Source organism: Ictidomys tridecemlineatus, unplaced genomic scaffold, assembly GCF_052094955.1.
Source record: "Ictidomys tridecemlineatus isolate mIctTri1 unplaced genomic scaffold, mIctTri1.hap1 Scaffold_67, whole genome shotgun sequence".
Classification (NCBI taxonomy): domain Eukaryota; kingdom Metazoa; phylum Chordata; class Mammalia; order Rodentia; family Sciuridae; genus Ictidomys; species Ictidomys tridecemlineatus.
The window spans coordinates 1,296,759-1,321,839 of NW_027524711.1; the positions used below are offsets into that span (position 1 = coordinate 1,296,759).

The 25,081-nt window shown below is 41.0% G+C and overlaps 1 pseudogene; it reads right to left on the reverse strand.

Annotated features, from left to right (window-relative positions):
- Positions 1–11,908, reverse strand: part of LOC144374388 (son of sevenless homolog 2-like) — a 41,392-nt pseudogene extending 29,484 nt beyond the window's left edge.
- Positions 11,909–25,081: the final 13,173 nt, after the last annotated feature.

A 25,081-nucleotide genomic window follows, 5' to 3' on the forward strand; every position in this document is an offset into this window, starting at 1 on the left:
TTGTTATTTCTTGCGGGGAAAGGAGAGCAATGAATTAGGGAGAATTATAGAATTTCAATTTCATTTGTAATGTTTTTGTTATACATGAGCACTCATTACATGGCTGCTTATCATTAGGATAACTTCTCTAGATATTTATATTTCAAATGAGGGCTCCTGGATACAGAAAAGATTTTAATGGAATGATAGTGACAGGGGCTTACTGTTGAATAGTTGTTACTATTGTAGTGCATTAGTCTTCCTACCATTCCTCTTGTGAAGGATTGCTCATCCTTAATCTAGGTCTATATAGCAACATGTTAGAAGACTTACCTACAGGACATACTGTGATTAAACTGCTATGAGCTTCCCTCCAAACCCAGGAAAATAGATGAGATATTTTTAAGCTGTCATGATATGTAGCAAAATGTTTAAAAAATAGGTAAGAGGTATGCTCAAGGTTTTTGAAAATAGACCAAGAAATAACAATTACCTACCTGTAGAGATAAGATTCCAAAAGTGTTAGCTGACGAGCAATTTCTATTGGGTGAAGTGTCATAAGATCAAATGTTTCAAACTGCCCTGGTTTACTGATATGCCATTCAATTGGTGGAGGTGGACTTTCAAAGGTAATATTATGGATTATTCCATTTGCCTGAGCTTGCTTCTTCCTCTTGATGATCTTAGCAATTGACTCTACCCATTTCTTCATAGCTTTCCCTAGAAAAAACACATAATTAGAATGTCTTTTACTTGACAGACATAACTGTAGATCTTCATATAATTTTTAATGTTCACTCAACTTCAACAATTATCAACTCATGGCAAATTTTTGCTTCATCTAACCCAAATCATGCCATTTCTTCACTCTGTTGTTTGTTTTTTTGGTACTAAGAACTGAACCCATGGATGTTTTCTCACTGCACTACATCTCCAGACCTTTTTTGTTTTTCATTTTCAGACAGGGTCTTGCTAAGTTGTTGAGGATCTCACTAAATTGTTAAGGCTAGTCTTGAACTTGTGATTCTCCTGTCTCAGTCTCCTGAGTTGCTGGTATTATAGGCATACACCATTATACCCAGCCCTAGTTATTCTTTAAACAAATTCAAAAATCATATCATTTTGTCTATATTTAAGTCTTTTTAAAATAATCATTAGGTCATTATGACATATAAAAAATGAATCATTTTTTTTTCTTTTTTAAAATTTGTTTTTAGTTATACATAACAGAATATATTTTGACATACTAGATGGAATATAACTTCCCATTCTTGTGGTTGTACATGAGGTGGAGTTACACTGGTCATGTATTCATTCATATATGAACATAAGAAAGTTATGTCTGATTCATTCAACTTTGTTTCCTATTCCCATCTCCACTCCCTCTCCTTCATTCCCCTTTATCTAATCAAATGAACTTTTATTCTCCATCCCTGTTATTGTGTGTTGGCATCCACATATAAGAGAGAACATTTGGCCTTTGATTTTTTGGCTTATTTCACTTAGCATAATGATCTCCAGTTCCATCCATTTACTGGCAAATGCCATACTTTCATTCTTCTTTATGGCTGAGTAATACTCCATTGTGTATATATACCACATTTTCTTTATCCATTCATCTTTTGAAGGGCACCTAGGTCGGTTCCATAGCTTAGCTATTTTGAATTGAGCTGCTAAATTTCTTTGTCAAAAAGTGTGATCTTAAAATCTTCAAATACTTGGTTAATACTCAAATTTCTATCTCTTAAATATTTTTCTTATAGTTAATTTTTTTAAAAGGACATAAATAACATTTACTTAATTATATTTAGTCCATATGTCCTAAGTTTCCTTAGGACTACAGGTTCTCCCTTTATGTCTCATTTTTGCTTGCAATTTATTTGTTGAAGAAATGGAACTGCTTGTATTGTGGTGATTCTCAAGTCTGTCTTGCCAACTGTACCCCTGTGGTATCATCTGCCATGTTTCTCTATCCCCCCTATTTTCTGAAAACCAGAGACATAGAGATTGATGTTTTTGTTTGTTTTAGTATTGGGGACTGAACCCAGGAGCACTTAACCACTGAACTTCATCCCTGGCTCTTCTCTTTTTATATTTTATTTTGAGACAGGGTCTTCTTAAGTTACTTGGAGACTTGCCAAGTTACTGAGGCTGATTTTTGATCCTCCTGCCTCAACCTCCCAAGGTGCTGGAATTATAGGCTTGTGCCACTGTGCCCAGCAAGATCAATGTTTTTACATGAATACTTGCCAAGAATACTTTAATAGGATTCTTAACCAATATCTTATACTGTTAGATAAAACACAAATGTTCTTAATATAACATGTTTGATGACACATATTATAGCCTGGAATTTTATCACATAGGCTATGTTTGAAACTTCAAGTTGGAAATTCCTATCTTTTAGACACAAAAATGTATTCCTCTGGGGGCTGGGGTTGTGGCTCAGAGGTAGCACGTGCAAGGGCCTTGGTTTGATCCTCAGCATCGCAGGCGCTGGATTTGATCTTAGCACCACATAAATGTAAAATAAAGATATATGTCCACCTAAAACTAAAAAAACAATATTTTTAAAAAATGTATTCCTCTGGAATATGTTTCTAAGAGAGGAAATATTATTTTAAAAAGCTGATAATCATCTAAAATTAAAGTACCAGATTAAGGAGAATAAAAAAGCATAAAATTGCTGGGTGTGGTGATGCACACCTATAATCCCAGTGGCTGGGGAGGCTGAGGCAGGAGGATCATAAGTTCAAAGTCAAGCCTCAGCAACTTAGCAAGACCCTAAGCAACTCAGCGAGACCCTGTTTCTAAATAAAATATAAACAAAGGGCTGGGAATTAGGCTCAGTAGTCAAGTGCCCTTCCCCTGAGTTTAATCCCCAGTACCAAAACAACAACAACAAAAAGCATAAAATTATATATATATATTATTTATTTAATGGAAACAAATGGCAAACTTGAGGGGACATAAAATTAAATAGCTTTAATTTATTAAAAAGGACTTTTGACATTTTTAAAAGTAATATTCTCCTTAAAAACTTAAAAGGGGGGGGGCTAGGATTGTGGCTCAGTGGTAGAGCGCTCGCCTAGCACGGGCGGGACCCAGGTTCAATCCTCAGCACCACATAGAAATAAAGGTGTTGAATTGTGTTCATTTACACCTAAAAAATAAATTAAAAAAAAACTTAAAAGGGGGTTAAGAGTATAACTCGATGGTATAGCACTTGCCTAGCACGTGCAAGGGCCTTGGTTTGATCCTCAGCATCACAGACAAATAAAAATATGAGAAGACAAGGTTCTAAGACTTTATATGGTTCTAAATATATGTGAGCTTACTGGAGTTTATAAAGATCATTCCAAATGTTATTTCAGCTTTTTAAAAATGGAAAGCAATTTACATTCTTAGTCATACAATTTTGAAAATAAGCTCAAATGCAACATAAGAGCCAATCAAAACTTTAAATAATATACCTCTTACACTTTAAATGAAGGATTCCAGTCTTTTAAGCAATTCCACATCTCTTTCAAAGTCATAAAAATGGTGTTCAACCCAATGGTGAAATACATTTAAAATCCTGGTAAAATAAAAGAATCACATTTTAGTGAAATCTTCAATTATACATTTTTTACTTCTATACTTCTTCATTATACTTCTTTCATTTTTCTAATGCCATGGCGATAGTTTTATATGCAACAATCAATATAATACTTAGAGTCTCCATTTTTAATGAATACCTTAAGTGCTTCAATAAGAAGAAGAAAATCAATCTCCAAACTGTACATTATTTTTAAATTATACTTTAGCCAGGAGTGGTGGCTAACACCTGTAATCCCAGCTACTTGGGAGACCGAGGCAGGAGGATTGCAAGTTCAAAGCCAGACTGGGCAACTTAGTGAGACCCTATCTCAAAATAAAAAATAAAGGGCTGAGGATGTAGCTCAGTGGCAAAGTGCCCCTGGGTTCAATCCCCAGTACTGCAAAAAAATAAAAATAAACATAAAAGTTATACTTTAAAATATGTATTTGTATAAAGATTATGGTTTCTGTGCTTAATCACCAATTAATGTTAAGGAAAAGTGTCTTTTATTTATTCATATGTAGAAAATACATGCTCTATAATAGAAAAGCTATTTTAAGTTTTTAAATTGAAAAAGTATTTTAAGCTGTAAATTTTTAATGTATTTTTCATATAAAATGGAAAATTAACTAAGATTTATTGTATTTCTAAATTCAAGTGCTAGCCTAGTGTCGTTGCACATGTCTATAATCCTAGTGACTTGGGAGACTACAGGAGGAAGACTGAACTTCAAGGCTAGACTAAGCAATTTAGCAAGGCCCTAAGCAACTGAGTGAGACCCTGTCTCAAAATAATTAATAAATAAATAAATAAATAAATAGGGCTGGGTATGTAGCTCATTGGTAAAGCACCCCTCTGTTCAATTCCCAGTACCCCCCCAAATAAATAAATAAATAAATAAATTCAAATGCTATCATCAAATTTCCCTGTAACCTACAAATATGCCTATAACCTTATTTCATTTTAAAAGACAAAAATATTTTTGTCAAGAGAGTGATTTTGTTTTGCATATCACAAAAATGATTACTCCTGATCTTGCAAGTATTTAATTATCTATACAAATATAAAATGCTCTCTACCAGAGACATCCTAATAATATTACTTTTCTTCATTACTTCAACAAATGGCCATTTGCAGGTTAGATTTTTATTTCCCTACCACAGACAACTATATTTCTCTCAGACTATGCAAGTACATTTAATTACCAGTCTTCATCATGCTATTTATATTAAAACAACGTTAAGTCATTATGGTCTGGTAAGTTCAGGAGCTTAGAAAATATATCAAAAGATCATAAATTGTTAGCTTCTAATTTCCACTTATATCAGTTCAAACAGTTCTGCTTATATTTTCTTTCTAGTTTCTATAGTATTGATGTAATTTTAAAATTACAATCAGATAAAAGAAAAAAGTCTAATCAGACTTCATCAAACTTAAAAACTTCATCTCATCAAAGTATCATTAAGAAAACTAACAGGCAAACCACAATCTGGGAGAAAATATTTACAAAACCTTTTTCTGACAAAGGACTATATCCAGTCCTACTCGATATACTTATACAACTTAGTAATAAAAAGATAACTCAACAAATGATAGACATGAGTCAAACCTATTCTTCAAAGATGAAGAATGACTAGCCAATAAGAGACAGTAAAATGTTCTCAACATCATTAGTCAATAGGGAAGAACAAATTAAAACCACAATGAGATACCACTATACACCCAACAGTATGGCTAAGGTATGAAGAATAACATCACTAAACAATGGTGAAGATATGCAGCAATGGAATGCTCATATATTGCTGGTGAGAATGTTCAGAAGAAGTTTTGACAGTTTCTTTTTAAAAGAAAACACACATCTACATTATGTCCTAGCTATTCTACTCTGAGTTATTTACCCAAGTGGGAAAAAAAGAAATACACACACCCACCCACACCCACATTCACACTAAGACTTCTAAGATAAAGTTCATAGCAAATTTACTCATAATCAAAGACTGGAAAAAATGCCCAGGTATCCTTCAATGGGAAAAAATACATGAACTGTGGTGTATTCATATAAGGAAATAACTATCTTAGTAATAAAATTTAAAAAAAACATTGATTCAAGCAACATGGATGAACCTTAAAAGCATGTTGAGTCAGGCATGAAAGTTATAGAATCCATACCTTTCTTTCCCATACTAGTCAGAGTCACACCCACAACAGGAATGAAGTAATTCAGACTTGGGGATGGCACCAAAAGATCTCAGAAATTATTATCTTCTAAATTAACAAGTGAATTACAACTCCTGAACAGAGAGCAAGGAATGTAGCCTTTGAACGCTTCTTTAAAACCCTTGTTCCCCCTGATCAGCAGAATCAAAGCCTCTGGGACTGGAGTCCCCTGTGTTTCCTTTTTGCTAGCAAATCAATAAAACTTCTCTCTCCTTTTCCTCAAAAAAAAAACAAAAAAGTGTAAAAATCAATTTATACAAAATTCTAAGACAAGTAAAAGAGTCAATAGCAGGATAAATCAGAATACTGCCTTTGGGCAGTAGCAACAAAAATTGACTAGAAGGAGCACAAGGGAACTTTCTGGGTTGTGGTCTATCATTCTGTATCTTGAAAGGAGTTTGAATTACAAAGACATTAAAATTTAACCAAAGTACACTTAAAATGTGTGTATTTCATGTTATGAACATTTTAGAACAAATGAATAATAAATACTGAAATGTTATTGATATATAAGTTGAAGCATTTAAGAAATAGTGTATTTTGAAACACATTCAAAAGATTAGGTGATTAATGAACTGAGTGAAAAATGAAAAGTAAATATATGTGATAAAAGTAAGTAAAATAAAATGTTAACAGTTGATCTGGTGGGTTTATCATTGTTCACTATGAAATCTCTCAATTTTTCTCTTTTTTAAAATGTCAGAATAAATTGCTAAATAAAATATATTAGCTTACATTTTACTAAAATTCCTTCAATGCTCACAGAAAAAGTTTAACAAACTGGCTTGAATTTCAAAGCCATCTTCAACTCTACCCCAATATAGTTAATCTCCTCTATTACAACTTACAATACAATGTCTTCATTCCTCTAAGTTCAATTTCCTTACCTATTTCCTCTGCACACCATTCTCAATCCTGTCTTTTAACCTTTGTTCATACTACTTCTAGGTACCCTCCATACCTTCAATCACCTTTCTGCATATCTAAATTCTACACATCCCTTCGGGACAATCTCAGATTTTACCTCTTCTAAGATGTCTTCCCTAACTACTGGAGTCTAATCTTAGCTATTCCTGAAGTTTTATAGGGGTATATTTTTGTGAGCCATTGAACTATTCAAAGTAGTATAATGTATAACTATTTCATGTATATTTTTACCCCAATAAAATCATAATATTTTGGAACCATATCATGACAGTCTATTATTTTTGTATTCACCATAAGTTGACAAGTATACAACTGAGAACATGCTTAGATATAAACATTTAAAGAATTCACATGACTGAGATCTAAGATCTTATTTCCTGTCTGCCCTATAATAGGGACCTCATAAATGTATGCCTCATTTGAGTAGATTAGTGCAAATGCATTACAGTTACTTGAGAAAAATTATTCTTCTTTCTTGCTAATGTAATGGGTAAAAAATCTCATTTTCTTATACAAAGAATGACATGTTAAAAGTTTTGGCTAAAAGACTTATAGCTAGGAACACCAATATTCCTCTAAAATTAAATTTATTTATGGTAATTATCCTGGAAAATAATAAATCCAGTTCAAAACTATAATTTATTAGTTAACAGTAATCAAGGAAACAATATTTAGAAAAAATATTTACATCATATATAGTTAATATGATAACTCAATATCCAATGATAAGGGGTAGATAATACTTTAGTTTTCATTTGGATTATAAGAAGGTTAAAGGAGCTTCCAATTTTTAATGCTTAGTGAAACAAAAACACAATGGCTCAAGAGGTCATATATGGTCCCATCCTGTCACTTCCTTTACATGACCCAAGTTCAAATTACTTAATCATACTAAGTTTTCCATTTCTTCATATACAAAGTTAGAATAATCATTGTGTTGCACCATAAAAAAATGTGTTTTGAGGATGAGATTAAAAAAAGATAAAGCACTTAGGGTAATATCTAGCACAGAAAGTACCTAACTGGCAACTCTATAATTAAATCTATTATAGAAATTACTGCAATGATTCCTTAGGTAACTTTACATAGGATAAAGAGTAGAAAAAGCAGTAGAACTTCCATAAATATTAAAAATTATAAAAAAACAAACAAGGACCAAGTACCATTACAAAGGGACATAAGGGAAATAAAGTGGAAAGCTGACAGTAAGCAAGCTTATATATGTAAGTTTTACTTATAATAACACACATTTATTTTGATCTGTAAATATATCACATGTCAGAGAGAGCTGATGTAAATAACATGGTATACTTATATAAATTTCTTCAGGATATTTATTTAAAATAGCTTCACAGTGAAAGAAATTTGGAAATTTAACAGTCATAAATTAACAATAATATTTATATTTAATTAAGAGCTAAGAATTTTGTGTTAACTATATACTGAAAATGGCACATAAGAAATGTAATATTCAGGTCAAACCTAAGTTGTACTGGTTGGACGTATTCCTTTCGGAATCTTTTAAGGTCTGCACTGATTGGCTGCTCACCTTTCTCTATTGCCAATTTGTCTGCTTCAGTAGGTTCTGGCTCTGGAATTTGAAATCTAAGAAGAAAACCAAAAGGACAGGAATTTGTTCATAAATAAATGAAAGATATTTTAAATACAACAACAAAAAAAATTGACCAAAGAATCCCCTTTCCTATCACTTTGTAGAAAGTGCAATTACTGTTAAGCTTTCCCTGCAGTACTCCATACTACACAAGTACAAAAATTGCCTTCAGCTATATGATCCTAAGATTTTATATCAAATCTTTATAAAAAGTTTTTTATGATTAGCATTAATCAACCAACAAAGGGTTCATGGAAAAGATCCAAGAAAAGATCCAAGAAAAGAATCCACAGGAATATAACTTCTTTAAAGATCATAAAGAGCTGGGAGATTTAGTGTATGCCTGTAATCTCAACTACTAGGGAGTTGAGGCAGGAGGACTGCAAGTTCAAAGTCAAACTCAACAATTCAGTGAGACTGTCTCAAATAAAATAAAAGAGACTGAGCATGTAGCTCAGTGGTAGAGCTCTAGCTAGCTTCTGCGAGTCCCTGTATTCAATCCCCAGTACCATAATGTGAAAGAAAGGACTTATCTAACCATCTATCCTTAATATTTATATCATAAAATGAAAGCGGACTAATCAATTTCCTTAAATACGTGAGTATGAAATTCAAAAAGGAAGCCCAAGATGAACTTTTAAATTAAGAACATAACCTAAGTGGGTAAGGTAAAAAATCAAAATTAAAAAACCAAAAACCTTGCCTAACCAGAGGAAATATAGCTATAATGTAAGTTAGGAAATATAGCTATAATGTAAGTCTAGCAAATATACTTTCCTTATTTTGGACACATAAATAGAACAATAGATTTTCAGAACATATTATACTAAGTCTTGTAAGTTTAATTTCATAGAACAAAATGGAAATAGGGGTCAAGACAAAATTTTAGTTAAGTTTATAAACGTAAAACAAAAATCATTTTGTAGTTCAGATTATATATGTACATATTCATATACATGTGTGTATATACATATACATATACATATTTGTGTATGTATATATGTATTTTAGTACATTTTGTTTTTTGAAATTGGATCTCATTATGTTGCACAGGCTGTCTGAAATGATCCTTCTGCCTCAGTCTCCCAAGTACCAGAATTATAGACCCATTCCATGACATCCAGCCAGGTTCTTCTTTTTAAACTACAAAGCATTTAAAGTATCACTAAGTAAAAACATTCAGTTAAAAAAAATTTTTCAATTCAAAAAATGTTTAAATATTAATAAAGGAATTGTTTTTTAGGCTTAATAATAATACATGATTTATTTAAAATAAAAATTTTTAACTTTCAGAGATACACATAGAAGTATTTACAGACGAAATATGTTTTCTGAGATCTACTTCAAAATAATCCTGGGGGTAGAATATTTAAATCTGTAGGGAAGCAGATAAAACATGTGTTGATAATTATTGAAGTTAGATAATGGATAAATGGGTTCATTATATTTTCTGTCTACTCTTGCACATGTTTGAAATTTTCCATAACAAATTTGTTTTAAAATCAAAAAGTGGAAAATTTCCTTAAATAACAGAACAAATTTTACTATAATGTTGTTTTTTTCCTCTCTAAATTGGGTCTTTAAGGGGCTGGGATTGTGGCTCAGCAGTAGAGCGCTCGCCTAGCACATGTGAGGTGCTAGGTTCCATCCTCAACACCACGTAAAAATAAATACATAAAATAAAGGTATTGTGTCCAACTACAACTAAAAAATATTTTCAAAAACTGTATTAAATTGGGTATTTAAGATTACCTCTTGGAATATTGCTAATAGCTGAAAAGAACTATGTTACAAACAGCAAACACTACTTAAAAAGTATGGTAATACATCTAATGTAATGCCAAATAAATTATGTCAACACCTACCTGAGTAGGTACCAGCTACTAGGCACTTTGCAAGGTACAGAACAGTTAATTTTTTTTATAAAATATTAATGCAAGTAAAATATACATTTTTCTCACCGTTCAATCAGTAAGCTTAGCAATTCCTGGTTTACAAAACGAACGATATGTAGTAAGAAAAGTATGAACAAAATTGGGATCTGAAAAAGTAGAGCATAAACATATTTCATGTTCAATTTTTCAGTTTAATTAATTCAAAATACCATATTTCCCTTCCTTTTTAGTTTGGTTCTTCCTGCCAACTGTGGTATTTTCTTGATAAATAAGGATTGTTTTCAAATTTTTAAAATTTGCATTAATATGCAAATTTTATGAGCACTTATTTAATAACTAATCAAGTTAACAATATTTAATTAGCTATTTATCCCTTTTGATTCTGCAGTATTTTAATATTCTGGAGGCAATTCATTTTTTTTTCCTGAGATCTTCTAAATAATTCTGGGAGTAGGTATTTAAATCTGTAATGAAACAGATGAAACATGAGTTGACAATTATTAAAGTTGGATGATGGATAAATGGGTTTATACATTATCTTTGAACACCATTTAAAAGCTTTTGGGAATTAGGCCCTAGGTAAGTACTCACAATGAGTTTCACATACCTGCATACATATGATATGTCAACCTTTCAATTAATTTCACCACAGTTCCTCATTTAATAATGGGGATTCCACTTCTACTTTGCAAGTTGTCTTCAAAAACAATGTTTTCCTCAGAGTCTTTTACCACAAAACGATACACATCTGGACTTGGTAATCTCAGTGGCTGATCATTTTCTTCTTTCAATAAAACAGAATCTAGCATTCTATCTAGAGTACTACGATAATGAAGAGAAATAATGGTTGCCATCCAATTATTTTTCTCTTCTGCAGAATTAGCAGCAAATATTATGCTGTCTTTGGATACTAATTCAAAAGCATGTCTGCACTCACAAGTATCTTCCTTATCACAGATTTGTACTTTCCTCATGATAAACTTCTCTTTTAATCTATATTCTGCACTACTATAACCTGGAAGCAGGGTCTGGCCATGATTAGGTTTACAGCTGATCATTAAGCCATCAAAGAGAAAAATATGTCGTTCATGTTTAGCACCAGTTCTTGTCAATGGTCCTTCCATTATAAATTCATTGCAGCACTGTCCAATATCTTTGCCTTCCCATCCATCTATGTTTTTCTGAATTTCTTTCGTTTTTTTGATGGCCAGGTGCTTGCTTCTTAATTGATGATTATAAAAAGGGCAAACAGGATCCCTAATAAAAAAATGAATATAAGATTATTCAATGATTACACAGTTCTAATTCCTAATTTCTTCAAGTGAGAACTATCTCAAATCAAGTGACAAAAATATTAAGTTGGAGTGAGGGTGTAATCCAGTGGTAAAGCACACGGTTATTAGAATACATTAAATTATAGGTTAAATCCCCAGACTTTCAAAAGAAAAAATTAAACATCCAAATACTAAATTTTATATACAACATTTACTTTTTTTCATTACCGTGAAAGTGAAGTACTACAGACTATATTTCAAAATTCCTAATGCCATAAGTACTAAAATTACAAAAGAATCCTAAATTCTTATACTGATTATACAATTTTTTTTAGATTCATTAAGTGTATCTTAACATATGATCTTCTTTCTTTTGTAAAAATTCAAGGTTGGGTTTGGCAGTCCCTGGCTGTTGCTTTTGCATCTCCCCTTTATTCCCTACAGCAGCCACAGGGCTGCTTCCTAAATGCCATACAAACAGCCTCACTCCTTTGCTCCAGACCCTCCAATACCTTCTATCCACCCAGAACAGAGCCCAGAGCCCTCATCATGTCCTACAGACCATGGGGTGGGAGCTGAGCAGGAAACAGGGTGCCCAGGCTCCCGGACTTGTTTTCCTGGGGCTGTCAACAGAGCGGGGATCCAGACCTCGTCCTCTGATGCTGCCCTGGTGGTGGGTGAGGTTCTGTCCTCAGGCACTGTCCCCAGAGTTTACCCTCCCATCTCAGCAGAACAGAAAGCTGGAAGCCTGGAACCTGGTCTCCTTCCTTGTTCATTCAGTGACCACCTAGCTGGAGGACTGGCCGAATGTCTTGCACAGACCAATGAGTGTTAAGTGTGCCTCCTTCCTGCACAGCAAGCCTAGGGCCTCACCAGGCGCAGAGCTACGCAGGGCCGGCTCTGCAGAGCATTTGTTTAGGAGGCAGGTGAGGCTTGGTGGGAGGGGACATTCCCTTCCGCTCTCTTTCCCAAGTTGCGTTGGCATCTGAAAGACGTGCTTCCACATTAAAAGAAGGAGAGAGAAGGCCATCGTGGTGGTTACCCCAGCATCCATGTCCATACCTGCTGTGTTCGGCTGGTGGCAGGTTCTTAAAGTGGTCCGTGGATGTGCAATCACGCAGGATCAGGAAGCCAGAGAAAACCAAGGTCGGGAGAGGAAGGACATGGCCAAGGCTGTCGGGTCAGAGGGGCTCTTGCCTAAAACTCTCTGGACCATGCGTCTACATTTTTGCCAGAGTCTACATAAGAGTAATTTTTTTTCTTTGAATTCTCAGAAAGTAAGTTTTGTCTCATTTTTTTTTTTTTGGAAGCGTCAGAGGTTTTACATGTTTTACCACAAAAGCGGGAGCAACATCATCAAGTCCATGGTTAAACTGAGCTTTTTGTAAGACAGAGAAACAGGAAATAGATCGTTCTAAACACACGGAACTCTTCTGCAGATATCTTTTCTGGCATCTTGTTAACAAGAACAATTATGGTGAGCTGGGGATGTGGCTCAAGCGGTATCACGCTGGCCTGGCATGGATGCGGCCCAAGTTCGATCCTCAACACCACATACAAACAAAGATGTTGTGTCTGTCGAAAACTAAAACATAAATATTTAAAAAATTCTCTCTCTGTCTCTCTCACTCTCTCTTAAAAAATAAAAGAACAATTATGGTCAGGGTCTTTGTAAAAGCTTAATTAAGATGCATTGGCGGAGAAGGGGGTGCCACTACAGGGCAGCAGTGAGGTCCCCCAAGAGGTGACTGGGTCCATAGGACTACAGGACATGACAGGAAGGCACATGGCTACCCATCTATGAAGAGGTGTCAGTGGTCACTCAAGGGAAGGGAGGTTGGGGTCCTTCTGCTGATGAATTGGACACAGCATGGATGTCCTGGTGATGGGTACTTCTATCTCCAGGTGATGCCCAGAGCCTGGTGTACCATGGGCCCTCCAGCTGCGTCTGATCAGGCTGCATGGGGACATGGACTCCTCCCTCGCCTGCATCACTTCATCTGTAAAATGAGGAGGTAAGGGCCAGCTCGTCATGCCCACCGAGGACCTAAGCTGCAGCTGTCCGTCACCTCTGGTTTCAACACTTGCCTGTGTGGTCAGGATGGACCGTGCTGTAACACCACCAGGCTTTGTTCCCTTTGGTTCCTGTGGTGTCACAACAGAGCACCACGTTAAGCAAGTCTGCAGTGTGCTCAGCTGGTGGCTGTGTGACAATGGATAATTCTGGGAGAAATGTCTTACCTTGGGGGATATTTATTCCATTTTCCAAATGAAGTGTGTCTCATGACCACCTTCAAGTCTTGGGATTTATTAGAAGGACTCACAAGACCAATTCACCATGATTTGCTAGAAGGACTCAAAGTCACTGTCCTGGCTAAGGTTCATGCCTGCAGGTGGACAGGAGGGACAGCAAGAGGTGTACCAAGCATGGAGGAGTGAGCTAAGACCTCCAGAGCCCTTCCTCAGGGAGTCACATGGGAAGTGGTTTTCTCATCTAGCCGTGACCTTCAACAATCCATAAGAAACATTTTCACCCAGGGAAGCCCACCAAGGTCTTTAAGCCTGAGACTTTCACCGGGGGCCATGACACAGGTTCCACATTGGCAGATGACCACAGTCCAGTTGGGCAGGTTTCCCACTTTACAACTCTGGGGGATGATCATTCATATTGATAGTCCATGCAACATTCAACATGTATCATGTGATTTTCTTGCAGATTACTGCTAAGTATCTTACCAAAGAGGCAGATTTTTCTAATTTATAATTCAGTGTACCATTTGGAATAGTAATGGAGCTGGAAATAATGAGTCAAGTGGTACATATTTAATAATAAATATTAACAAAATGCTTATGTAATTTAAAATGTATATGCTCTAAGGACCAAATGTTTTTGCCTGATCAAAAGAAAATCTGTAGAATACTTTCTAAGTGATGATATTGGTTGCCCTTGGCAGTGGACTTTAGAGAGTTGGTCCTTGAGTAATTTTTATTTCATATATTTACTATGAAACATATATTTATAATAAAAGACTTAAGACCCATAAGCTTGAACCATACTGACTTGAGTGGTTTGCATTATGAGCATGCTACCAAACTTCCAACCAGTGAGGCACCTTGGAGCTTGACCTTGCAGGACCAGGTCATGGTTCCAAGGTGATTTCCAGGAGCTTCCGCACCTTGGCAATTCTCCAGGCCTGGAGCAGGCTTGCTCTGACTTGCCTGTGTAAATCCAAGTTCAGGATTCTCAATTTCATAATTGACTTAGAGGCTTCTTGTCCCTGGACGCCAAGGAGACGCCACTTCCCCCTTTCCTGTGTCCAGCAATGATGGCTGCAAGGCTGACTCTAGGTCTTTGTGGTTTTACCCAGGTTTTACCGAAGATTAACTGAAAGGGCTCTAATGATGAATGCCAACCATGCTTCACACTCGTGACCTCCCAGGAATTGGCTTTTGTTAGCTGCAAAAAGAAAACCCCCAGTCTATCAAGCCCCTGCTCGGATCTTCCATTAGTATCTAACAAGTGAAATTCAGTTAAATTGCGTGTCACCAGGTTTCTTGCAAAGAAAACTTGAAGTTGAATTTTGCAATTGATTCCCCAGGCCCTCCCAGAACCCACTGAGAAAGAAAGATAATGGAAATGGATTGTTTCAAGCCCACTTCAGAAGTGTAATTAGGGACAGCCTTGGGCAGCTATGGCTTCTTAGGCATTCGAACAGAGTTTGGAATTTCTTGCCAAATTTGTGAAGTCATTTAAATTTTTTTTGTAAAGAGCTCTTTTGTTCAGATTCTCTGCCTTTTAAGAAGGCAGGCTTAGCTCTCATCAGCCAGGGACTTGGGCTGTCGCTTTCTGACAGTCCTCCCTTGGTCTGTTCTGTTCTTCCACTTACAGCTCCTGGTCTCAGGGGCTCCCAAATAACAGGTGCCAAGAAGGAGCCCCCTCCACCAGGCAGCCAAGGGGGGCTGGCGGCAGGTTAAATGAGGGGAGGAGCTGCTGTCTGAATCCATTTTTTTCCCCAGGGAAAAACACAGAGAAGAAAAATATCTTCATTCAACATAGTGAATGTTCCCCAAGGTACCAATTGACCATCATCTCAGGTTCCACCTGCCAGGTGTGGCCACACCTGACAAAAGGCCATCTTGTCAAAGCCACCACATGCTGCAAAGTGCAATTGACAACCTCCAGGAGAGGAGGGCACTGCACGTGCTACTCGGATGGTAAACAGGTAACACATCAATCCCTGTTTTTACAGCCTTCCAGGGAATTCTGAAGCAGGTCTTGCTTAGGAACCAGAGTGTATGGGGCTGGGGGGGGGGGCAGCCTGATACTTAGGCTTTGAAGAACAAAACGAGTTGTGTCATAGTAGATCAATGGGCCCTCCTGAGGGATTCCTGAAGGTGGGGCTGGACCTCAGGAAGGGGGAGGGGCGAGACTCGCCAGCTCTGAAGATCAGACCCCACAAGCGTGGGCACTCAAGGGCCCACCCAGGGGCAACAGCAGCACAACCACTGGAGGGATCAGCCAGTGGCAGGGATATTGGGAACATGGGACATCTGATGGTCTGTCAGGCTTGGGTCATGGGAACAAGAGACCTTCCAGAACATTCTCACAGAAGGCTCAGGCCCCACTCTCTCCATTCCGTGCTGCTCCTCTGGAGGGCTTGGGCCTTACAGGCTTTGTCTCCATTCCCAGTGCTTTCTGTTCCCCTGTAAATCTTGTGTGTCTTCAACGGCCACCAAACCTATCTTCCTCCTAAACGGCCCTGGCCTCTGCACGTGCCTCTGTGCATGGCTTCTGGCTACAGGGGAGAGGATGCCTGAGCTCCAGCCCAGCATCTACCTCCCCAGCGCCTCCTCGCCCTGCTCCCCCTTCCAGCCCCTGTGACTGGGAACCTCTGGGGAGAACCCATCCTTCTCAGACATCGGTTTTCATATTAGCAGTAACATGCCTCGTACTAAAAATCCTAAACTTGTTACCCCCGCGTCGCTCTCCTCTAAGCTGGATTATTTTTTCCAGTTACATTAACCTGCCTGTTTTGTTCTTTTATGAATCCGCATCAGAGCCAAACAGGGGTTGAAAGGACGACTATCCTAGGAAGAATCCTTGCAGGAGGACAGGAAAGCCCCATCACGAAGGGACTTCGCCACAGAGACAAGGACTTGAATTGGGTCTGCAAACCCCTGTCCCTGTGCCCTGTTGACAAGGTGACCTGACAGGACTCAGGGCTTCCCTGGGATAAAAAATGTTTGAGTGGTAAAGCCAGAAATGTCCCAGACAATCTGGGACCAGGTGACCGTCCTTCTGCATTCAAAGCTGTGGGGACAGCAGGACAGTGGGGTAGAGGAGGGTGGATTCTGCGTGAACCTAAAGGCTGTGTTTAAAGTCCAGTTTTCCTACCGCTTAGCAAGTGACTTTGCTTCTCTAAGACTAAAACTGCTGCATCTTCAACATGATATGCCTGCGCTCTTCCTGCTAGGTACCATGGTGAGGAGTAAATGGACCTTGAATAGGCCTGGCCCAGCATCAGCCCTGGGCAGCTTCTCCCTGAGCCTCATGATCAGTGCATCTCATCAGCAGCAGCTGGGGAACAGCAGATGCTGGGATTGGCAAGAAAACTTGGGCTTTCCTTGAGACACAGTAGTGAAGGGTGTCACAGACACTAGCAATCAAGCTCCAGGTCATTATAATAAATGCAGGAAAAAAATCCATGATGGACAAAATGTCAAAATGTCAAATAAGGACAAGGTGAGGTTCCCTGTGGGTCGTACTGAAGCCCGAGACCGAAGGCACTGTATATGCCTCTGCATGTGTGCTCCATGGATGTCTCAGTGACCAAAGCTTTAACAAAATAGATTTTGATGATTCAAGAGGTCAAGAAAGCAGTTATAATAACATCTGTGTGGGGTATAAGTGAAGTATTTGAATTTAAAAATATTATTATGACTTTTAAGACACCTACTTTTTAATTTTTTTGATTTTTTTTCAATTAATAGAATGTTCTGTGGAAAACTAACTGTGAAAAAAAATCATGGAAATATCTACCCTTCGGATCTGGCTTCTTAAGCTAGCTGGGTGTTCCCAGGTTTGCCCATTCCATAGCACGGGTCTGAATTTCCTTCCTTTCCAGGGATGGAGGACACCCCGGAATGTGGACGACTACACTTTCCTTAGCCATTCTTTGGCTGAGGGACCTTGGGAAGGTTTAGTCCATGGTGACCAGCACTGCCTTGTGAGCCCCTATTTCTGACTCTGCCTGTATGAAATGTCCAGCATATGTGAATCCAGAGGGGAAGAAAGCAGACCAGTGAGGGTCAGGAGCTGGGAAAGAGGGAAGGGTGCAGAGGTACTGGCTTCCTGCTGAATGATGATGGGTCCATCATTTGGACTTGAATCCTGATTTGGTTTCATTGGGCTGATTTTTCTTTTCTGAGGCCTCAGGCACCTGCAGGATGAGCTGCTCCCATTGCTGAGTCCTTTGGAAAAACACCTAAGCCGCCCTCTGAACAAGGGCAGCATGCGTGTGGCTGAGGGCAGCATCTTACGTCTCCAGATGGTGTTGGTCACTGGTCATCATGTGGCTGTGCTAGGTATGAGCACAGTATGAGCCTTTCTGACCACAGTGATGACCTAGTCATTTAGCACGAGCAGGGTCCACTCATGGGTGAGGCTCGATGTCTGTTCAACTTCAGGGCCAGTGGTACAGGAGGAGGTGGAGATTTCCTCTGCTCCCTGGAGTTGGTTGCCATGGCAACCAATGGACCATCGCTGCACAGTCCTGGAAGAACTGGGACAGGGGAATCAGTAGGTCTCAGAACACCCCAACTTTCACCGCGCTTCAAGGTCTGACAAGCCTGTTTGCCTCCCTTTGTTTTGCTGTCCTGGGAAAGGAGCCCGGGGCCCGTGCAGGCCTCCCTTCCCTCTGACAGATGAGGAAACTGGGGCTCTGGGGGGCAGGCAGCAGGCGGGGAGCCACTCAGCTGCAATCAGGCAGGTGGACATGCTGGGGACCATCAGAGCCCTCAGGGAGCTTGGGAACGCAGCCCCAGAACACTGCTTGGCTTTTGTGGAGATGGAGAAGAACAGGGAGGCAGGCCAGTCATTGCTACTCCAGTGTGCGAGTGCGCTGGAGAGCAGAGAGAATTCCTGGGGAGGTGTGGGCATGTGCTTTGCTTCTCAATTCACATCGTTTTCTTGTGAACATGAAATAAGAACTTAAGTAACAGCAGGGTGAATGTGCTTATGGCCCTCGCGGAGTTTCTACAACTGAGAACACCTTGTTGTATTCGTTTCCAAGCCTCCTTTTTAATTGCTCGCCATATTCTAATTGTAGGTTGAGGGGGAAGTATAATTAGCACATCAAATGCATCCTTTCATGGGACAAACCATGAGTAAATATTTAAGTCAAGAAAACAAGTCAACTAAATTAAATGTATGAAATTGCAGATGGCTGCGTACCAAGGAGCACAGGGCCACCTGCTGAGAGCCATAGCTGAGTTGGAATGACGCATGGCATTTTTGCCAGAATGGAGTGGTTGAGACGTGAAGCCAGGGATGGTTATGTTAAGCTGTGTATACAATTGTATATTAGACCCCTGCTGTCCGCCTCAGGCGCTGGCTACTTGGGAGTTCTCGTGGGGATTCCTGGGGAGTTCTCATTGGTTGGAGAATTGCCGGAGGAGGGATTTCCAGTTGGTATGTGGTGTGTCCCGGGAGAAGGCCATGTGCGTGGCATTCGAGGGAGAACAGAAATAAAGTTTGTTCCTTCTTGAGTGGCTCGTGATTTGTGCCCAGCCAGACTGCGGCAGCCACCAAGGCATCCTGACTGAATCTGCAGGACACCTGGGGTCACTAGGGCCATAGGCCAAAGGCTTTAGCTCTTGCTGTGGGTGTTCTCCAAAGTCTGTGGGAAACTGTGGTCCGAGGTGCCCAGCCCTACAGTGTATTTTATAAAACATGAAAATCATTCCTTCCAAAGGAACAACATACGATGTAATAGCCAGCTGTTCTGCTCCGGGGTCAGGATGTGAGGGTGGCCTGCTGTCACCACTAGGCAGCTCTGCACTGGTCCTGGTCTCTGCCTCTTCTCCCCTGCCTGTTATCTGTCATACTCACCTGAGCAAGTGAATGTCAGCAGCAGAAAATTTATGTTGCTCTACCCTAGAGGCAGGGCTCAAGCAGACTCTGTGTCCTTGCCACCTGTGTCCTTGAGTCCCCTGGGGCCAGAGATTTGGGTGCCTGTTCCCTTGCTAAGAAGGGATCTAGAGCGTGGGTGGAACAAGCCTGGTCCTTGAAGAAGCTGGCCTTGCTGCAGCTCAGGATGACCTGCAATTTGTTCCCAAGGCCCCACAGTGACACCCTGAGACAGGCATGGGCTGTCAGAGGCTCTGCAGCCTCCACCTGTGCCTACAGGGGCAAGAATCTGGGTGCTTCCAACCGCCTGAGTGACCATAGAAGCACACACAGAAAACTCAGCCCACATCAGCAAGGTCCAGAGCAAACCTGAAGGACCTTTCCAGAGTCCCCTCCCAGCAGGGTCCCACAGGATGAGCCTCGTTCCTCCAGCAAAGAGCTGTGACCACTCGTGTTCAAGTTGTGTGTCAGGCTGCGCTTCAGAGGCTCAAGGTCCAGGGCTGTCCTGGACGTGGGTCACTCGGGCACCTCTGGAAGCAGGTGCTCAGCATGAACCACATTGTCAGTGACAGCAGTAGGGTGTACTACACCATCCTGCACAGAAGGGGTGCCACACTCTAGAGAACCAAGTCCCACGTGTCATGGAAGCCTCTTTCTGAGAGTGGCAGCCCCAGGCCTGCTCCATTAACTCCTGCACAGGATCCAGCATGGGTAAGTGAGCCATCAGGTCCAGAGAAACCTCAAGGACAAGGTGTCCTGGGAGTGGAGCCACAGCAGGCCTCAAAGTCACCCTGGGGTGGGGAGCATTGTGAGGCTGGGTGGTTCATGGGGAAGACATGTGCTGTAGTGAGCCAGCGGTTCTACTGCGGGGCCAGGACAACAAGGGCAGCAACCCCAGCACCTGCTGGGCAGCCCTGCTGGGCCCCCATGGCAGTCTGCTATGGTCCTGGTGTGTGAACAGCTCAGGACCCTTTGATTCAGGGCTGACCATCGCTCCTCTCAGCTCTTCTCCCCCTCCAGCCTCCTCCAGGGAGGAAGCCACACCTCACAGCAGGCCAGGGACGCTCAGTGGGTACACCTTGCCCCTGAGGCTGAGGGCAGCAACCCCAGCCTGCCTTGCCCTGGGCAGCACTCTCCTCCTTAATTATGGGATTACTGACAGGAAGGTCTGACAACACCCACCTCCATTCTCAGATGGCACCACTGGACTGGAGACAGGGGGGTCCTGTAAGGGGGCCATTAAGAGATGACTGTAATTTAAGATCTCCTTGATCAAGTGTGTCAATCATTTGGAAGGTTCTAGGCCAGGGAATGTTTTGGATTGTAAGGGTCCGGCGGAGCGTCGGAGAAAGAGACCACAAGTGACTGGCTTCATGAAAAACACACAAGGGGATTTTTAAATTTAGGATCCAATTCAGCGCGCTGAGACTCTAGGCCCACTCAAGAAGCAAGAGCAGCCCAAAGCCCAGAGCAGGAGTTGAACAATGCTTAAGTACACTTTTTGGGGAGGACTGGGGGGGGGCTTTGCATACATCACAGTCTCCTTTAACAAATCACCTTACACCTCGGGAAAATCAAACAATAATTCTTAGACTTGATTAGTACATTTATTGGCGGAAACAGGGCTGGCTGGAGTGATAGGTCTTTCCTAAGGAGGGGGTTACATTTAAACTGATTGGTTTGGACCCTGAATATCTACGTGAGGAATTGCACAGGACTCCAGGCCATAATTCAACTAAATGGCCAGTGGAGCCTTGTCCTAACTGCCTCAGGAATTAACCCATGCTTTGCAGTTTAGAAACTTTACCCTTTCAGGATTAGCTATCAAAATCTAAAGTTGGGGGCTGGGGCTGAGGCTCAGTGGTAGAGCATTCGCCTGGCAAATGGGAGGCACTGGGTTGGATCCTCAGCACCACATAAAATTAAATAAATAAAATAAAGGTATTGTTTCTGTCTACTACTTAAAAAAAATTAAAAAATCTAAAATTCAGAAATCCTCATAGACCAAATTTTCAGATCCTCCTAATTCAGGCAGAACTGTGCCCTGTGGCCATGCCCCCCAGCTGCCATCCCCAGATAGTAGCAGAATCACCCCAGGGGCACCTGTCTGGCCTGTTCTCCACCAGCCTCTGCTTCCCCGGCTCTGAGGCCCCCTCGAGAGGGAAATGTGGGAAGTGCATTTCTGATCCCTGCTCTTTGGGCCCTCCAGTCCCAGCCTGGGCTGCTGACCCAGCCCTGTGCCACCAGGCTCTCCTTGAGTTTCACAAACCTGCCCCACACCTGCCTTGGCATAAGGGAGCCAGCAGATGATGCCTTCTGAGACCTCTCCTGTCTACTCACACCCATTTCCTTATTACAGGAGTCGGGCTAATGTGATTTCCTGAACATCTATCACATTAATCCACTGGCTGTCACCTTGTTTTTTGAGCCAAATGAAAAACATAAACTAATCTTTAATTTATAACAAACTAGTGACACCTGAATTTCATTAAACCACGTGGGACTGAGGACACCTTTGCCTTCATTCCAAATGCATGGGGGCAGGCCCACGGGGCACCATGTTTTCTCAGCAGGTGGGATGCTGGCCAAGCAGCTGTCACCAAGGGAGGAAAGTTGGTCATGCCCTCTAAAATCTCTCATATACTCCAGCTTTTATTTGAGAAAACTTTTCTCATTTTGGAAAGAAATACCCCAGTAACCTTGGCTCTGGAAATACTGTGACAGCCCTCTGGGAACACCTTCCATCACCAAGTCATCTCTGCCCCTTCTCCTTCCACAAATTATTTCATCCGACTCCGGTAGGTACTAGGAACCATAGTAACACTGCTCACCCACCTGGAGCACAGGTTGTGCATAGCCACTGCCACAGCTGGTCCACCTGCTGACAGGTTCTGCCTCCTCACACTCAATCCTTGGCAGAGACAAAACAAAACCAAAATGCACTTTTGACTTTCTTTTTTGACTTTTTTTGACTTTTTGACTTTCCCTAAACAACGATTTATGTAGCACATGCATCGTAGTGAGTATTATAACTAATCTGATGGTTTGAAGCCCACGGGAGGATTTACACAGGTCCTGTGCAAATACATGGCCACTTTACATAAGTAACTTGAGCAGCCACACATTTGGCTTTCTGAGGGATCCAGAACGTGTCTCCTACAGACACCGAGGTGGCGGGGAGGAATGAAGCCTGAGCTCATGTACCCCTGCGTCTGTCATTGTGCATCACACACACTGGCCTGCATGGCCACAGCTGGGTGGAGCGTGTCTCTGAAAAACTCTAAGCTACTAGAGCCCCATGTCCCCCCAGGTGCAGGTAGATAGAAGGCCTAGAGGGGACATCACCTTGAAAAGGGGAGAAGCTCATCAGTTCAGCTGTGACAACCACTCCAAGCCCATCTGCCAGGGGATGGGGACTAGAATGTCCCAGGCAGGCACTAAGAGCAGGTGACCAGTGGGGGCAGCCGAAGGAAGATGGGGACAAGAACACTGGGCCATTAAGCAGCTGCGGTTGCATGGCCTCCAGCTAGATCCCCAGGGGCATGGCCTGTGTTCCCGCCTGCTGCAGTCACTCAGTGGATCATAGCGTGATGCTGAAGCCAGATTTAAAGTTAGGTAGTCAGTGTAGTTAGGTAAATTGGGTCTAATATCGAGTGAAATCCAAAATGGAGGCCATGCTGGGAATGACTCAGGGAAAACACAGGACAATTCATGGAATGTTAATGAAGTCCCAAAAAGGCCCTATGCCAAAGTCCATCCCAAAGAAGTGATAATGAAGTCCTTCCTGATCAGATTACTTCTTTGGCCCACCTGTGTCCCACCCCTTGGGCCCTCCAACCTACATTCCATCACCAAAACTATAAAAAGGGGAGACAACCGCACTTCCACAGATTCCACCTCTTCGGTCCCCTTCTTCCTCTGGGAGAAGTCTTTTCTGCTGTCCTTTAATAAACTTCTAATTTCTACTCTGACCTTGCCTCGGCGTGCTTCTTTGGTGTTATTCTTCAACATCGGGGAAGCAAGGACTCGTCACCGGCCAATAGTCACCGGTCAACAACACAGGACCTGTATACATATGCACAGGACCACGTGTATACATATGCACAGGACCACCCCTCTGTGTCTGCAGGGCCCCTGAGATGTCAGTGACTGTGAGCTAATCTTATTCTGGGTTCTGAGCACCTTCTCCAGCCATCGCACCTACCATTGTAGTTTCCAATCTGGTGAAGGGAAAAGAAAGACTCCTGTGGGGGTGTGGGTAGCAGAGGGCTCTTGTCATCAAAGACCCTTTGAAACAGCCAGTTATTAAGGCTATGGCAGTCCAGAGGGGGACAGAAGTGTGACTTCAATGCCCCTGCTCAGAGGACCCCTCAAGCCCCTCCTCAGACCTGGGTTCTGTATCATTAATTAGTTGCATAGCTTTGAGACATTTCTCTATGGATTTTAAAAAAATGCATTTGTAAATTAAGGAGCTTGTCACGCTATTTATTTATTTGTTTATTTTATTTTTGGTGGTGCAGGGGATGAACCCAGGGCTTGCTTGCTGCCACTGAACTACATCCCCAGCCCCAGTATCAGACTTCAAGAAAAAGTAGAGCTCTTTTGATTGAAGTCCAGGGTAGGAGCAGGGGCAGTGTCCTTTCTCCACTTTTACATAGTAGCCCTGCCCTTCACAAGATCCTGAGGATTCCTGTAGAGCAGGGTTTGAAAACTTTCTTATTTATCTTTTTTTTTGTGGGGGAGATGGTACCAGGGATTGAACTCAGGGGCACTCAACCACTAAGCCACATCCCCATCCTTTTTTATATTTTATTTAGAGATAGGGTCTCACTGAGTTGCTTAGCACCTTGCTTTTGCTGAGGCTGATTTTGAACTCATGATCCTCCTGATTCAGCCTCCCAAGCTACTGGGATTACAGGTGTATACCACCAGGCCCAGCTTTATTGTTTATCTTAAGGTACCTATTTATCCACATTCTATCTCTGCAAATAGCCAATTTTTTTCAAGCCTGGATCCTGTCCTAACTCTGAATTTACTTCATTTGTGTTCATTTAGCTAATTCAGCATTTCATTATACATAGCCTTATTTTCTTCTCTGGTTAATTATATAAGTAAAACTTGTCTCAAGAACCTTGAGAGCAGAAACCTGCTTCTAGAGACAGAATAGGCATTTAGGGTTAGGGTTAGGTTGGGTTAGGGTTAGGGTTAGGGTTAGGGTAGTTAGGGTTAGGGTTGTTAGGGTTAGGGTTAGGGTTGTTAGGGTGAGGGTTGTTAGGGTTAGGGTTGGGTTGGGTTAGGGTTAGGGTTAGGGTTAGGGTAGTTAGGGTTAGGGTTGTTAGGGTTAGGGTTAGGGTTGTTAGGGTGAGGGTTGTTAGGGTTAGGGTTGTTAGGGTTAGGGTTAGAGTTGGGGTTGGGGTTGGGGTGGTTAGGGTTAGGGGGTTAGGGTTAGGGGGTTAAGGTTTAGGGTTG